The sequence below is a fragment of the Hyaena hyaena genome, unplaced genomic scaffold (assembly GCF_003009895.1).
Source record: "Hyaena hyaena isolate Hyena2069 unplaced genomic scaffold, ASM300989v1 scaffold_1281, whole genome shotgun sequence".
Lineage (NCBI taxonomy): Eukaryota > Metazoa > Chordata > Mammalia > Carnivora > Hyaenidae > Hyaena > Hyaena hyaena.
Genome location: NW_024081918.1, coordinates 357149 through 373722, shown reverse-complemented (window position 1 = coordinate 373722; position 16574 = coordinate 357149). Strand labels below are relative to the sequence as shown.

The following is a 16574-nucleotide window of genomic DNA, read 5'->3' as shown; positions in this document are numbered from 1 at the left end:
AGGGCAGAATTTCAACTATGTATTCATCCCCGTCTGAATATGAAAAGGTTTACAGAAGTGTAAATTGACCCCCTGGGGATTATTCTTCTGAACCTGATCCTGGACCTGGCTTTCTGCCTGGCCTGCATGTGTAGCAGCTCAGCCTGCATCCTCAGCACTGGGACCTGCTCCGGGAGCAGGCTGGGAAGGGTTGGGTGCCTCTAGCTCAGCCCTGGGATCAGAGCCGCCTTCCTCTGCAGGTGACTGGTGCCATCCCCCCCAGGGCCTGTGCTCCCCTGCCAAGTACTGACCTTAGGGTCTGTTGACCCTTTTCTCAAAGCTTGATTATTCCAGACAAGGCTCCCTTGCCCTACACAGTTCATGGATGCTTATTCTCCAAACGATTGTTTTCCTTTACTCTGAATGAAAGAGAAGACTATTCCAAATAATTTTTTAAGGCATTAAAGTTGTTTTTCATTATTCATATAATAGGACTCAAACACAACACACTAACAGTAAAATACAATTTTGCAATAAGACCTTGTCTGCTTCTTCTTCCTGCTCTCTACACAGGGGGTCTAACAATAATGTGAAAAGTAATGCTATTTTCTTTTCTTTTTTTAAACTTTTTAAAATGTTTATTTATTTTGAAGGAGAGTGTGAGAAGGGGAGGGGCAGAGAGAATCTGAAGCAGGTTCCAGGTTCTGAGCTGTCAGCACAGAGCCTGACATGGGGCTTGAACGCACGAGCCTTAAGATCATGACCTGAGCCGAAGTCAGACACTTAATCGACTGAGCTACCCAGGTGCCCCAGTAATGCTATTTTCTAACTCCTAGGTCTCACTCTGTGCCAGCCAGTGCTGTATGCACTTTACTTAGGTTACTGACTTAATCCTCACCAGAGCCCAGTGAGGTAGGCAAGTGTATTATGCCCAGGATACAGATGAGGAAACTGACGGCCAGGGAGGGGGAAGTTTGTTGGGTGACAGAGCAGGGGTGAGCCCAGTGGATTGGTGCTATGGCTAGCCCTCTGCCAGGGTAGGGAGGGGTCTGTACAGCAGAGGCAGTGAGCAGAGCAGGGGTGAGCCCAGTGGATTGGTGCTATGGCTAGCCCTCTGCCAGGGTAGGGAGGGGTCTGTACAGCAGAGGCAGTGAGCAGGGCAGGGGTGAAGCCAGGCAGGTTCCATGGGTTCACGGGCTGTGGTGAGGAGTCTGGATTGATTCTAAGAGTCACCGGCTCCACAGGAGGCCTTTCAGGAGTGAGGCCACCCAGTTTACCCTGGTTACTGTGTGAAACGGATCTTAGAGACATCACCTTAGAGTGCAGGGTGGCTGGGAGAGGGTGAGAGGTAGCATTCCATGTACTGAGGGGCCCAAGACCCCAGAGGGTCTGACCACTGCAACTTAAAACCTTTTAGTTCAGAAGGTTCTTTCTACATTCATGTTACACTAACAAAGCCCCCTAGGTCAAAGCAGGGATGAGCTTATGAATAACAAGGAGAATCAGGGAGAGTCAGTGGACTGAGGATAAAGGTTGTATGCAGAGTGGTGGGCAGGTCTAGAGGAGAGACAGACCCAAACTCAAACCCCCCGCTTACAGCAAACCTGGACATCCTGAGTGGCCTGGGAGACCCTGTGAAGTCTGCCTCCCACTGTCTGCTCGACTTCACCCTACTTGGACTGGTCTGTCACTCTGGCCACCACTGCCCCTCAGCCATGAGCCAGCTCAGGCCACCACCGGGAACCTGAACTCCTCACTCAGAGATCACTTCGCCCCTGGGGCCTTCCAAGCATGCTAATGAAAATTACAGTCCCCTCCACCTCATGTCGCTCCCCTCTTTGGCAGCTTTATTTTTCTCCATAGAAAATATACTACCCTCTAGAATTTGTTTCTTTTCCCTACTGTTTGTCTCCTCCCCCTACAATGTGGGTTTCAAGACATTTCTCTTCTGCTTTGCTGTCAGCTGCATCTCCAGGACCTGGCACATGGCAGGCACTCCATGAATAAATGAAGGAATGAAGGGATGGGTGAATGAAGAAATGAATGATGGTGAAAGGTATAGCCCACAGAGCGCCATAGTAGTGGAAACATGCTGTTTCAGCCAAGGGCTAAGATGTGCTCACAGAAACCTAATGCAGAAGGCACAAACAAATCTCCAGCTCTTGACAACCACTCTGGCATCGGCAGGTGTGTTTCTATTTTACAGGCGAAGTCGCCCAGACTGAACATGGCCGCATTTGCTCTCCTTGGAGACACTGGCCAGGGTACTTCTCCTAGAAAGAAGGGCAGTGCCTTTGTCTATGGGAGGCCAGCCCGGAGTACAAATGTTTATGGCAACTTGGAAGTCTCTAGAATCTCATTAAGATGGTTTCGTAGAGAGGCCAACATAGCTCTGCAGTGTGCTGAGGGGGGCAGTGCCCCATAGGGGCAGGGAGGCAGGCAGGAAAATCCCTGAAAACAGACAACTGGGAAAGTGTGGTCGACAAACTAAGTCTTTGTCCCAGCTTGTGACAGAAGGAGAGTCCTCAGTAGCTTCAAACTGTAATTCTTAATTGCTCTCACTTTGAATATTTGAAAGAAACAAAAGTAACAGAGAATAGCTTTGAGTTTCTCTGAGTAAGTCAAGCAGATATAAGATGAAGCCAGAATTAGCTGCATTTTCTCATTTTGCAATAATTGGTTGAATTGTGTAGCTATAGAAAGTCTCTCAATATGCACATGCACGGTTTGAGCATTTTACCTGAATCTTAAAAATGTCTGGGCCGCCAGCAACTTACATCCCCTCCTTTCCAAACAGGAAGCATTAATAAAAGGTAACAGGAAAGAGCCGTATAATGACATGTGAGGGATTTTCCAACTGGCACACAGGGTCAGTCTTGTTAATAATTCATTGTCAAATTTCTGAACTAATGGTGAGGCAGCAGTTTGGACCTGCCTGCAGGGCAGATCTCCCCACTAAAGTGTGGTCAGCTCTGGAGGGAAGACACTGGAGTCCCCTTGTGACCCCAGTGACTCCAGATGAATGTGTTTGCTTCCAGATACACAACCAGATACGCTGCTCCTTCTGCACTAAACACAGGCCCTGAACCTCAGCCAAGAAATATTTCACTGTCACCTTATTAACACCCAGAGTTAAATCTCTCCATAGCTAAATGTATTCTCATTGTCACATTTGAAAAACAGCTACCACTACCACGGCCTAGGGAAAAGGGGGGTTTATAAGCAGGACTCTGCCTGGGTAGGTGGCTCCCCCATTGATGGCCAAGGCCCATCCTTAGGACTAAGTGGAATCTAACAAAACAAGTTTCCTCCCTAACTTCCTTCTTGGGCCCACCCAGACCTGCTGCATCAAGCTCTCTGTGGCTACGATCTGGAGCATTCCAGGTGATTTTAATGTTCACTAAAGTTTCTGAGCCACTGGCCCAGACTACCCCAAATGGAAAGGTAGAAATGATGAGACAGAACAGGAATGTGCAAAGCTGAGAAAAGGCAGCATATTGTAATTGTGGTGGAGGAAGGGCAGGTGGGTGTAGACAGTTCAGGACAGCCTGTGGGGGAGCAGTGTGAGAAATCTGTCTCCCTGAGTAACAGGAAGATGAAGACAGAAATAGTCTGAGGTCACAAAGGGCCCAGTGGAGGGTGCTCCAGTTTGCTGAAAAGAGAATCCATCCCTCACCTACTCCGTATGCTGGATCATGACTGCCCATGAGAGTGACATGTGAGGGGGAGGAAGAAAAGAGGCAGGAGCCAGAGGCAGAAACAGTCGCACAAGTACATGGTAAGCAGGCTGCATTTCCCATTGGACGAACTTGAGGCCAAGACACAGGTGAGAGGCTTAGACACCAAGGGCAGGAATGATGGTTCTTTGCTAATGTCACCTGCATTTTCAGCTGATCCTGGACTGAGACATTGTCAGTCCCTACTTGTCTCTTGAAGATGGAAAATCATGTAAGCCTTTTCTTGCTTTCTTCTTGGCCTGCCTGCAGCTGCACCTCTCAGGCTTGGGCAAGAATGCGAGGCTCCTCCTTATTCCCATAGATGCTCCTGGTAAGACTGGTGAGCGAGGACAGGTGGGTTCCCAGGGACCTCCTAAGTCCTACGTGCTGCAAGCATCCCAGCCAAGACCTTTCCAGAAGTGGCCGGAGGGTTGGTTTACATGCTTTGGTTAGTTGTGTGAAATATTGGCTCACAAGCCAACAATATTGTACAAATTGCCTATTTTGGGCCAGCACAATGCCAAGACCAAGATGGGAAAAAGTTATGTGTTATAGGGTTTGGCTCCTTACATTTGTAGTTAAGGAGACAAACAACAACACACCCAGAAATTATGGAATGTACAATATTATATTATAAAGATGTCAACTTCCCAAGTAATTAAAGCCAGGGTGAGCTGGTACCTATGCACTTGTCCATTTTTGTTGGGGGAAAAACCCAATGATCACACATATGTGTGCATGCATCATGCCTTGGGGTGCAGATGCTGGCAGGAAAACATGGAGACCCAGATTGTGGCTGGGCCAAATGTATGAAACTGAAGTCTTACTTTTCTGTGGAATTGTCTTGTTTCTTTAAGTCATTCCTCCAGCAGTAAAGTAAGGGAAATTGGTGGAGGTAAAGCACACTGCCTGTTCTCCTGACGGGCCCAGGACTTTGCCTCCTGGACCACTTTACTCAGATACAGAGAAAACATGGGATGCCGGGAGCTGTCCTGCCTGGCTCCTGACTAGTTCCATCTGCTCCACCCTCCTTCAGCTTGCTCAGCCAGTGCTCTCTTTGGTAACTGGAGTTGCCTGTTAAGTGCATTAAGTCTTCATGAAGGGACAGTCCAAACATGGACACAGAAATGCAGGCAGGACTTGTAGTCAAGTCAAGATATGGGGGAATACCTATGCCAGCTGCCCACTGTTGTGGATGCTTGTAAGAAATGGGCCAGGCAACAAGAAAAAAATAAAACAAACTTTAAACAAAATGGCACACACACACACCCCCATTCAATGGCAGAAATCCCTGAGAAGTTTCTTTCCTGTGTCCTTCCCGAGGTCTTTTCCTCACATTGCTTCTGATGAAGTGAGCTCAGGTGTCCTGAGCTTGTCTCAGGGGAAGCAGGGGCACATTGGAAGGGAGGAAATGGAGGGAGAGCACATGACAGTGTTTGGAACTTGGTGGTCACCAGTATCCATAGTAAACAATCCCTCAAAGGCTTTCCACCAGTTCCTCGTCTCTCTAAAAAGCCCTCGATTACTTATTCTTGGCACTGGAGCTGGGGACAGGCAGCACAGGAGACCGCAGCTGACCTGCAGCTTTCCTGTTCTGCCAAAAATACCCCTGTGGTTCTAACTTTCTCATCCCTATTTACCTTTTCCCCCAGTTTTACTGAGATACAGTTGACACTCTACCAATTTATGGTGTACAACATAATGACTTGTCACCTTTATTTCAAAATTCCTGAACCGTCACAAGTTGACACTTAGCCTAGATGGGGCAATATAGATCTGACATGGTGAGAACAGATCTATGAAACATGGCTTTCAAACACGGTGGGTAGGCATCAGCAGCTCAGGACAGGAACTTCTGAGAGAGGTGAAGCCTGCCACCTGTAGCTTCAGGTCCTCCTGGAGTTGAGAGGAGGGCAGTTTGGCTCTCAGGAGGCAACAGTGGCTGGTGTCAGTGGGCCTGAGTCCTCGAAAGGAGAAATCTGCAGAGCTCCGCCCACAAAGTTCCTAGCTGAGTGTTGATGGGGGCATTCATAGGAAGAAATTACCCAGAGCTGGGAAAAGAACCACCAAAAGGGGAAGACAGAACAATCCCTGAGGCCCACACAAAGCTGGGAACAGTTTGCATTCCCACTTTCGAGAGTGAAAACCTCATAAATCACAGGGCATGGAGTGGAGAAGATTACAGCTTTGGAAGTGGAGATAATTACCTCTACATTAGAGGCTGCCCTATTCCTTCGAAACAGAGCTTAAAAGCAAGGCTCAAAAGCATCAAACTGTTTGTAAGTGACCTAGTGACATCCCAGAACAAAGCTTAAGAATATCTGTAGGAACAAAAAAACATCTAGCACTGGAAAAGGCAAAATTCACAAAGTTGGCATACAATTAAAAATATCAGGCATGCAAAGAAGCAAGAAAATGCAATCTGTAAACCTATTTTATAGATATTTATAGAGGAGAAAAATAATTCAGTAGAAATAGAACCAGAAACAACACAAAAGATATAAATCATAGATGAGCACGTTGGAATATTTACTATGACTATACTGCCAAGCTTGGGTGTTGAGAGGTACAGAGGACATAAGAAAAACTCCAATCAAACTCTAGACATGGAAACACAGTGTCTGAGATGAACTCCCCAAGACACTCAAACTGGCCACCAAACTGCCTGCCAGGGGGGTGGGCTGCTCCTATCTGTCTGTGCTTCTCACTTGCCAGTTCCCTTCACTGAGGTTGCTTTTCATCTCCTTCCACAGACAGCAGGAATTTCAGCAGCATGCCTCAAATGAAATCTCTCTACAGGAAAGAATGGGTGAGGTTTGGCTAAATGTGCTACATACAGAAGATGTGTCGCCTCTGTAAGTTCTGGGGTCAGACCCACCCACCAGCCTCCACAGCAGCAGACCTGGCTCCAAGGGCAGGAGAGTCTTGGGGGAATAGCTGCAGCCACATGAAGTCACCTCATTGGCTTTGCAGTGAAACATGAGGACACAGCTGCATGTCATTGGTTTTAAAAGTGCATCAGAGTGAAATGTTATTAAAGCCTTATAAGACTACTAACCTGGTGCTTGGTGGGGGGCATTCCTGGGTGCCCGTGAGTACCTGGCATCAGCACCACTGTTTCCAGACCCGACCTGTCTGCACACACTGAACTGCCCTGACAACAACCCATGGGAGAAAGAGAAGCCAAGTCAGAGAGACATCAGCAGCTGTCAAGAACCTTCCACCTGCTCCTTGAGAAGTGCTTGGATACAGATGCCAGTGGCTGTAGGACCATTACTTTCATTTGTGTGATGTGGAACCATCCACACGGGGCCCCCACCTACCACCTCACTGGATCCTCCTGACAGGACTTTCTGATATGGTTTTAGCCACATTGCGAAGCAAGGGGAATGTTCAATGCAGAAGCTTCAAACAGCAGAATAAAAGCCAGGTAAGCAAGCCTCTGCTTGCAGAGTCCTTACCTAGAGCAACAGGCCTTCCAACCCTGGGCCCAACGTTCCCAGAAAGGAGGGTGTAGCAGGTCAACTGGGAGCAGGAAATGAGAAGTCCCTTTTACCCTCACAATGTCCAGATTATTTCCTGAGATGCTGGCTTTCCTGTGAGGAGCAGAGGGAATCCGTAGAAGGAAGGAGACACAGACCAGGAGTGATGAATGAGAATGAGGTCCCCAACCAGAAACACATCTGTGAATCTGCCCACCCAGGATCCCACATACAGCATAGGGTCTGTGGAGGACGCTGAAGGGGAGGGAGAGGTCTCTGAGCTCCTGTGTCCATGCTGCCTTCCCCAGGAACCTTGGCATGAGCATTCCTTTAGAAGCCAAACATGCTCCTCATTTCCCCTCTGAAAACACACTGCCTGCCCTGGTCAAGGATGCTGGAAAACCAAGACAAAGTTGACGAAATCATGAGCAATCTCTTCTTTGCATCAGGAGATGGCGAATCCAGTGGGTAGAATGGCTGCCCACAACGTTAGAACAGTAAAGAGCATGTACAATTAAACCTCAGAGTTATTTTGTTCCCAATGAAAGCTGTCAGTTGTGCCAATAAGTTATTACCAAATGTTTTAATACCATATTTAGAGATGGAGGTTCAAAATAATACTCTTTTTGTAAAATCTGAAGTGACAAGGAGACAAGTGTGTTACACGAGCAAGATGAGCTGAGTTCAATATTGTAATCAACTGAAGCTTGGAAGCAAAGTGTCTAACAATGTACAGTGTAATTATGGTGTTGAAGACAAGGACTCCCAAACGGGAGACAGTTGTCATTAGTAACTACCACTGCAGTTTTTGGTACTTCATTTATTTGGCTAACTCAAGATTTTCATTTCTGCCTCCATTGGTTTTCCAAGATCTAGAAACAGCATCACATCAACAGTTTCCCCTAACATCACATAAGGATTAATTCAACATCAGGACCGGGGCTTATGAGTACTGACACCAACAGAGGGCTGGGGTCTGGTTCTTCAAAGTCAGAATGCTCTGGGTTCCTGCTAGCCCTGGGATGAGGGTGCCCCCCACCTCACTTTCCGGAGCCGGGCCCAATTCCCCCATCTCTCACACCGTCCAGAACACAGGCCCCCTCCCCCCATGAGCCTGCAGATGCTCCAGGCCTCCAGTGCCTTGAGGATGTGGGGCTCCTCCCTCACTTGTGGGAGGTTACGAAGGATTCACTTGGGAGTAGGAGGGCAGGAAACACAGCACAGAAGGGCTGTGCTGTCCTGCAACAGCGGGAGCCAGAGGACAGACCCACCATGTGCCCACACTTTAGCTCCAGGTTTGAGAAACAGGCTTTCTGCAGAAGCCACTCTGGGGTATACCTAGCTAACCACTGTAGGGTGATGAATGACAGAGCTATCTTTGATGCATTTGTGGTATCAGACGGAAACAAAATGGAATTCAGCAGGTACTCAACCTTCAAATTCCATCTTCCAGCCCCTCAGACCTGTTTGGACCTGGGCTTCCTCCCATCATTACCCATAGCCTGGGAGCCTTCTTTCTCCTGAGTCAACTCTTCTTTCCAAACTGTCTCCCCTGGTCAGCATTCTGGCTCCACAGGCGGCGGCCAGAACCTTCAGCCCCTAGCAGTACCCTGCAGCCCAGCACACATGTCCCACTAGCACCCCCACATGGCTGGGCCCCAAATCCAGGAGCCCTTTGCCTACCCTTCACTTCCTCCCTCAGCTCCTGCATCTCTTCCACATACCCCCACCGTCTTTCCCTGGCAAAGTCCCACATGGCCTCTGTTCTCAAGTCCTGAACCTTGTCATTTACAACAAATAATATGCCAAGTATCTGAGATAAGAACAACTCAGCATAAAGTCCAAACATCCACCCAGGCCTCAGTGTGCCTCAGAACCTCCCTCTGCATTCACCTAACTTCCCCCATTTACCTCCTCCTCCCTCTGAAGGGCAGTTTTCTCTCCAGTCTGTCAAGGTGGACCCTCCTCCCCTCCTTTGTCTCTTCTCTAGGTACCAGTTATCAATTATCCCCTGCTATCCCTTGGGTTTTATCTTTCCCCTCTCCTATTCTCCCCGTAGGCTGCCCCATCCAATACAGAACTGAGAAGCATTCCCGGGACTCTGATAACCGCTTAAGATGTGCCCCTTTCCTGGCTCTCTGCCAGAGACCTCACTTCTCTGCCCATCGTCCCTCCAAGTTTACCTTTGTTCAGCCACACAATTGAATGCCCTCACAGGTTGGTGGGCAAGAGATGCTTCCACAGAGGACAGATTTTCCTTAGGGGTCCTCTGAACATGGCCTGTCATTTCATGTCATTTCCTTCTTAGTGCTAATGAAACATGCACAGGATAAAACTAAAAATCATCATAAATGGGCAGGCCCTCCTGTTCGGAGGATCCACTTTTTCCCCCACCTCCTGGGTCCCCAGCAGCTTTGTGGTCAGGCAGCTATATGACTGAGCTCTGGCCACCGCCTGTGGGTGATGGTCTGATGTCAATTGCCAGGCCTGGCCCATGGAACTCCCATTTTATCCTCACTCCCATGTGTTAAAGATGGTAGAGCCCCATTGCCTGGTCTCCTTGGTGCCTGTGTAAGCCTGGTCAATCAGATATGGGGCACCTGGGTGGCTCAGTCAGTTAAGTGTCCGACTTCAGCTCAGGTCATGATCTCATGGTTCGTGTGTTCGAGCCCTGCATCGGGCTCTGTGCTGACAGCTGGCTCAGAGCCTGGAGCCTGCTTCAGATTCTGTATTTCCCTCTCTCTCTGACCCTCCCCTACTCATGCTGTCTCTGTCTCTCTCATAAATAAATAAAAATATTTAAAAAAAAGAACAGCCAGATATGATACTCTATTGTGGTTAAATCCTAAGATTTCAGGGTTCACCTGTCATAGAAGGTACTGACACCTCAACTAATATACTCAAATCCTTCCTCCCAGCTTCTTCCCTTCCTACACCACACCTTGCTTCCAGACACTGCCCTTTCTAGACTCAAACCCCCAAGGATCTGCTCCTTTCACCTATGGAGTGTGGGGGTAAATGGCACAGGAGAGGCACCTGTGAGTCCCAGAGTCAACCTGTGGCCAAAGGCAGCCACTGTCCTTCCAAGTGTGAGTTGAATAAATTATCATCAAGAACACAGGCAAGCCCACTTCAATGGGCTTGCTAACCCAGAGGGCCATCTCCTTACCCACAGGTTTAAATGTAAGAGCACAAAACAAGGAAATGCATGAACATGTGTATGTTAAATAAAGGTTGACATATGACATACAAGAGGGAAGAAAAGACTTCCCTTACAACCCAGGAGTTCTGCCAGTCAGCAGGAAGACGAAATAGTGCTTCCTTGGCATTTGTGGCCAGTTTCTGGGCCTGGGTGTACTCAGGGCTTTCACTACCAGATGTCACCACCTGTCCATAGGACAAGCAGTCGTCACCTATATATCTGCTTAGTTGCTACAGCACAGAGCACAGGAAAGCCAGTTTTCAAGGGTGGGTGGGTCACCCTCCCACTGCACTTACCTGGGTGTCCAGAGTTCTGGGGATATGAAGGGGAAGGAAATGGATAGAGTCCTGCCTACAGTGTGCTCTCTGGTTGAGTGCATGCCAACAGTCCCTATACCTGGGTCAGCACAGATATTGGTGGGAATGAGGAGGAAGCTCTTACCCCAGCAGGGGCAGAGGCCTCTCACAGAGGGCTTTGGGAGCTGGCCAGGAGGGTGTGGGGCTCAGCCTCAGGAGCTATGTGAGTGAAGACTGGAAGTGAGACACAGGGGCGCCCATCCCCTCTTCAACCATGTCCTCAGCCTGGTAGGAGTTGGTCCCACACAGCCATGGAGTCCAGGGCAAGTGGGACAGGCAGTGACACGCAGCTGTGAGGGAAGTGTGTGAGCCCTGTATGTCCTGCAATCCACTGAGGGAAGTGAGACCTAGCAAAAGCACACAGCTGCAAGGGGAGGTGCTGTTGGCCTGGGACAGCGCCAATAAAGGGAGATCTGGGCAAATTCCCAAATCCACAATTGGGCAACCACATTCTTCCTGCCACTTCCAGACAGCCAGTCCCCATGTCAGGCCCCCTCTAAACATCATATGGTTTGTCCTTAAAAACCAGTCCAACCCAATGTTCCCCCATGCCCTGCTTCTCCTCAGTGTGCCTCCAAGTTCCCCAAATAGCCTCTGGCTCTGGACAATCACTTCATGTTGCTGGATCCAGAACATGGCTCCTAGCTAATTCTTGTGCTGATCTCCTGATAAGCTGTCACTCCTGCAGCAAACATTTATTAAGCACCCACTGTGTGCACTTTGCTAAGAGCTAAAGATATTAAAAAGGAACAAAAAGAAGTCCCTGACTTGAAGGGTTCCAGTCCAATCAGGGGAGTGAAGAAGTTTAAGAAATGCTGGGAGCCCCGTGCCTTGACATGAAAAGGGTCTTATGGATCAGGGAATGGCTTCATGGAGTGAGGACCATTTGAGTTGGGTTTCAAAGGATGAAGAGGAGCTCTATGGGTCCTTGCACAGAGGCCCTTAGCTAGGAAAGGCACTGTCAAAGTTTGGGTGGCTGGAATCTCAGGTGGCTAGAGACAGTCTGCTGCCACCGTGCTAGGTGGGAGCTTCAAAGCCCTGCCTCGGCATCTAATGTGGGTTTGGAGATCACCACCTTGGAGGCCACCAAGCTCAGGCTGGGAGGGAAGGAGGAGACTGGGCACTGGGGCGGTGGCAGGAGAGGGTGGATTTGAGAGAAACGTTGTTAAGGTGTGATGTGGAGAACAGACTAGCGATGGGCAGGCTAGTGTCAGGCACAGGACCAGATGTGCCCTGAACTAGGGGAGGGTTCTGCTCTTGGACCCTTCCCAGCTTGCACCCATTCCCCCAGTGGCCTTTCTACATGCCAAACACCCAAAATTAGTGTCTCCAACACAGACCTCTGTCTTGAACTTGACCCCTGCATACCTGTTGCCTATCTGACAAGTCACTCAGATGTTTAACAGACACCCCAGGCCCAGCCTGCTCAGAACTGGCCTCTTGGTCTCCATATGCCCTAGCCCACTTCACCCTCCATGTCCATGGTGATTTAATTCCTCCAGTTGCTCAGACCAAAACTGGATGTTCACACTGCACAGCCTCACATCAGCATTTCCTGCTGGTTCTACTAGCTACAGCAGCTGATGCTTTCTGCCACTTCTGCAGCTACCACTGTGGCCTGTGCCAGCCTCACATCTCAGCTAGAACAGTGCAATAGCTTCACGATCTATTTCCACTCTTGCCACACACATTCCCACCTCCCTGTGCTCAATCTATGCTCAATTCTGGCGCCGAAGTGATCCACATAAAACTTATGTCAGATCATCAAGCTCAAAAGTTCTTTACCGGTTTCCTATTTCACCTAAAACAAAAGTCAAAGTTCTTAAAAAGGCCTTCCAGGGCATACATGATCCGACCCTCTTCACCTTACCTTATCTCCTATTACTTGCCCCCTTGCCCTCTCGGTTCCAGCCACTCAGCCTTTCCTGCTGTTCCTCAATGTTCCTGGCACATTCCTGCCTCAGGACCTTTGCACTGGCTGTCCCTTCTGTCTAGAATGCTCACCCAGTGCTCCTCTCTCCCTTCTGTTTTATTTTTTTTCCATTGCAGTCATCACTTTCTAAGGTGTTTATATAATGGACTTGTGTATTTGTTCTCTGTCCCCCACACTAGAAAGTGAGTTCCATAAAGAGGAATATTTTGCCGATATGCTGAGTGGTGAGAGCAGTTGTCTGACAAGCAGTAATGGTGTGTTATACATTAAATTATACTATACTATATATTTGTTATATTTGAGAAGGATTTGCAGAGATAGAACTGCTGACAATTGACTGCAGAGTGGAGTGGAAGTGAGGGAGAAAAGGGGACCAGAGAGAACCCAGGCTTGGTTTGGGAAACTGAGTGGTGCCATTCACTGTGGCAGGCAACAGAGGGGCTGATATAGGAGTGGGGACCAGGTGATGCCAGAGGGATGTGGGGGCTGAAGGGCTGGAGGTCTTAGCACCCCATTAGCTGGTCGCAGACCTGAGGCAAATGTCAGGGCAGTGATGGGCTGGAGAGCCTGCCTGGAAGCCGCAGGCTCAGGCTGTTCCTAAGGAGCTTCCTGGAGCCTCCCCTGGTGACACCACGCATATGGTCTCCAGGGAAGAAGGGGCCACAGGCTCGGTTCACCCACAGCCATGCCTGCCACGGCCCATGGAGGGCACACGGTGGCCAGACATGGGAAAAGGCACTCAGAAGAGAGACTGTTGTACACACATATGAATATTCCTGCCAGGCCTCTATTCCTTTCAACTGGGGTCACCACTAGGCAGAGAATGTCTGTTCATGCACCCAAGGCCACATGTCTCCTCAGAGGCATCTCACGCCCATATCCCATGGGCCAGATTAAGGGGAAACTATTCTTTACTGCCACTGAAATTATATTTTGCTTCTATACCCAAAGCATGGACTTGACAGGCCAGAGATGGAATGCAGAAACTCTTGGATCTCCACACCTAGCAACGGCAGGGGAGAGGGGCTGAGCGACTCATGTCCATGGTAAACCTGGGGCACGAGCCAGGACATTGTGACACCTTGTGTTTCCACAGCCATGGTTGCAGAAGGTAGGAGAAAACCACCCAGCTCTTTCTCTCTGGGTCCTGGGTTTATCTTACTGGACAGACCTACTGGTGCATTGCTCTCTCTGAATTAGCAGACGCTTGTGGACCAGGAAGCTCTGTCAGTTATTCTGTGCCCCTATGTGCACTCCCCATTTCTTTTTTTTTTAAATGTTTATTTTTGAAAGAGAGAGAGCAAGTAGGGGAGGGGCAGAGAGAGGGAGATACAGATTCCGAAGCAGGCTCCAGGCTCTGAGCTGTCAGCACAGAGCCCGATGTGGGACTCGAACTCACAAACTGTGAGATCATGACCTGAGCTGAAGTTGGACACTTAACCAACTGAGCCATCCAAGTACCCCCGTGCACCCCCATTTCTAAGTCCAGCAGAGGCAGCCTGATGCACAGCTCACCGCATGCTTCAGACTCTGCCATCTCAAGCAGATTCTATTTGTGTGCAGGTGTACGCACATGCATGCTCAGCTAGGCAAGAGCTTTTAGGTTACTTGACATTCATAAGAGTTTTCCTGAAACTTTTTTTTTTTCAGACGAGCCCTTGAGCATTGCACACCACCAAGCCATGCTTGCTTTGGGAGTCTAAAAACTCCCTTCCCCTTCAATGTATGCCTACCAACACCAGGAAAGAGCCCAGGCAGGAGTTGAGTGGCTGAGCCCCAGTGCACAGTACCATCCAATCAGGCTTCATATATCTTATTGGCTGAAGAGGGAAGATGGCCGTAACAGCACTGAAAAGCTATGCAAATATAAGCAGTCAATGGAATTGATGAAAACACCTGGGAATAATTAGTTACATGTCTAATCACCCATTAGTCAGTGCCATGAAGCAAGAGCTTCCTTGGGGAACCCGCTACTCACCTCTTCTCCCATGCCAAATCCAAAGGCGGCAGAAAGGTTCCCTCCTCTGCGGGGAACAGAACAGCAGCGTGTGCCAGCTGTTGGGACAGGTGTTCCACACCTTCTTCCTTCTCTGCCTGTCCTCACGTTACAGACTCCAGCCCATCTTCAGCACAGAATGGTCTCCCTTCACTGTCCTCACCTTGGACAGTTAGGGGAGGCTGGAAGGGATTCCCCCCATCCTGAGCCCTCCCCCACTTGCTGCCAGAGAGGAGGTAAAGCATCTGTTTCTGTGTGCATATGTGGGGTGGGGCATATGAGGGAGCATGAGGGTGGACCCCCCACCATGACCATGTCACCTGGGAAGCCAACCAGGTATTCACCAACCATGAAGAGTGGCTCATAAGTTTAGACATTGTACTCAGCAGAAGTAAAGTGCCACCACATCATCTGGTAATTCTGGAGGTCTTTCTTAGTTAACTGCTGGTGATCCAGGTCTCCTTGTCATTCCGCCTGAACAACTGATTTTCTGAGCGCGAAGTCAGAACCTGACACTTGTGCTCACTGCGTGTCATCATTCTTTTCAACTGTGTTCCCAGCCTATTATGGCCTTTGGGGCTTAGTGCCAGCCTCATGGAGAGACTTTCCTCACAGACAAGCATCACAGGCAGATTTCCTAATATGACTTCTATGTCTCCATGCAAACCCCCCACTGAGGCTCAGAGCAGAACGGGCAGAGCACCATCCTGCATCCTGTCTCTGCGTCTCTCCAGACAGGTTGATTCCCAGGAATGCACTTCAAGAACAGCTTTCTAGTGAGCTACCGCTCCTGTCATGCAGCATGGGAATGTCTGCACTGCTTGTCTTGTTGACATTACCCAAGTGCAAACCTGGCTCAGCTCAGGAACTATGGTGGGACTATTACACTTGCACAGAAATAGGGGCATGCCTGCCTTCAAAGAGCTCCCACACCCGCTGGGAAGTGAAAATGAGCACTTGTGAGAAAATACAAATTGCTGGTCAATGCCCAGGAATAACACAGAGATCTTCAGGATACACATGAATGGACCAATGAGCAATTATTCATTCAACAAACGTTGATAATAGCAGAGCAACAACAGAAATGGCCCTTGTGAGCCAACCTCATGCCAGGTCTGGTCTGTGCACTCTGTTACTGTTTATGAAGCCTTGCAACTATCTCCATGAGGTCCATGTTATTGCTCTCAGATGAGCAAGGAAACAGGCTCAGAAATGTTAAGAAATATGCCAAAAGTCACATGTTTAATGCATGGTGTTGAGCCCAGTGGGGTCTACCTCTGAAGCCCATTATGCTCTGAGCTGCCACAAGGCCCATTCATGTCCTGCCACTGGGGTTGCCATGGCCCATGAGAAATAGGCCCTGCTCTCAGGGGATGACCTGGGGTCCTTACTCAGGGCAGATGCCAAGCATGCCATCTTGGAGCCTGTGGAAAAGGAGAATGCAGGATCTCCAGTGGGGGTACTCACACTGCAGGGTGGAACGGCAAAGCCAGACCCAGCCATGCCAGGATGTGAGAAGGGCAGAGTGCCACACGTGTTCCTACAGCACATTTAGCCCACAGCAGGCAGCACTGAGCCCCCACACTCGGAGGAGGAGGGCTTTCTTGCCTCTGGGCCTGAGGAACTCTCTGAGATTGAATCACTCTAAGAAATGAAAATGGTAACAACTATTCTGCCCTCTCAAGGACTTGAGGCACAGAAGGAAGGCCATGTCACTGTCATGTGTTTGGGTTTATTCCCCATGGGCAAGAGCAATGCCAGCTCCTCTGTCTGTCCTGGGTAGACTCCAATAAGAGCGCCTGGCCCACAGTTTTCTCACAAACAGGCAGATGTCTGCCATGTGCTATTGTCCCAGTGTGAAGATGGCTGCTGGATGGGGACTGTTCGTGAAACAAACGGGGAGAAAAGAA

General features: G+C 49.2%; 1 protein-coding gene and 1 long non-coding RNA gene across 2 annotated transcripts in view; one reads left to right on the top strand and one right to left on the bottom strand.

Annotated features, from left to right (window-relative positions):
• The window catches only part of SH3RF3 (SH3 domain containing ring finger 3), a gene marked incomplete at its 3' end in the record, with an annotated part of 310591 nt that overhangs the window by 59568 nt on the left and 234449 nt on the right, over positions 1-16574 (bottom strand). The window lies entirely within an intron of this gene.
• Positions 3646-6748, top strand: LOC120224906. Its single transcript, XR_005526700.1, has 2 exons — positions 3646-3757; positions 6449-6748. It is a non-coding gene; the product is annotated as an uncharacterized LOC120224906 (long non-coding RNA).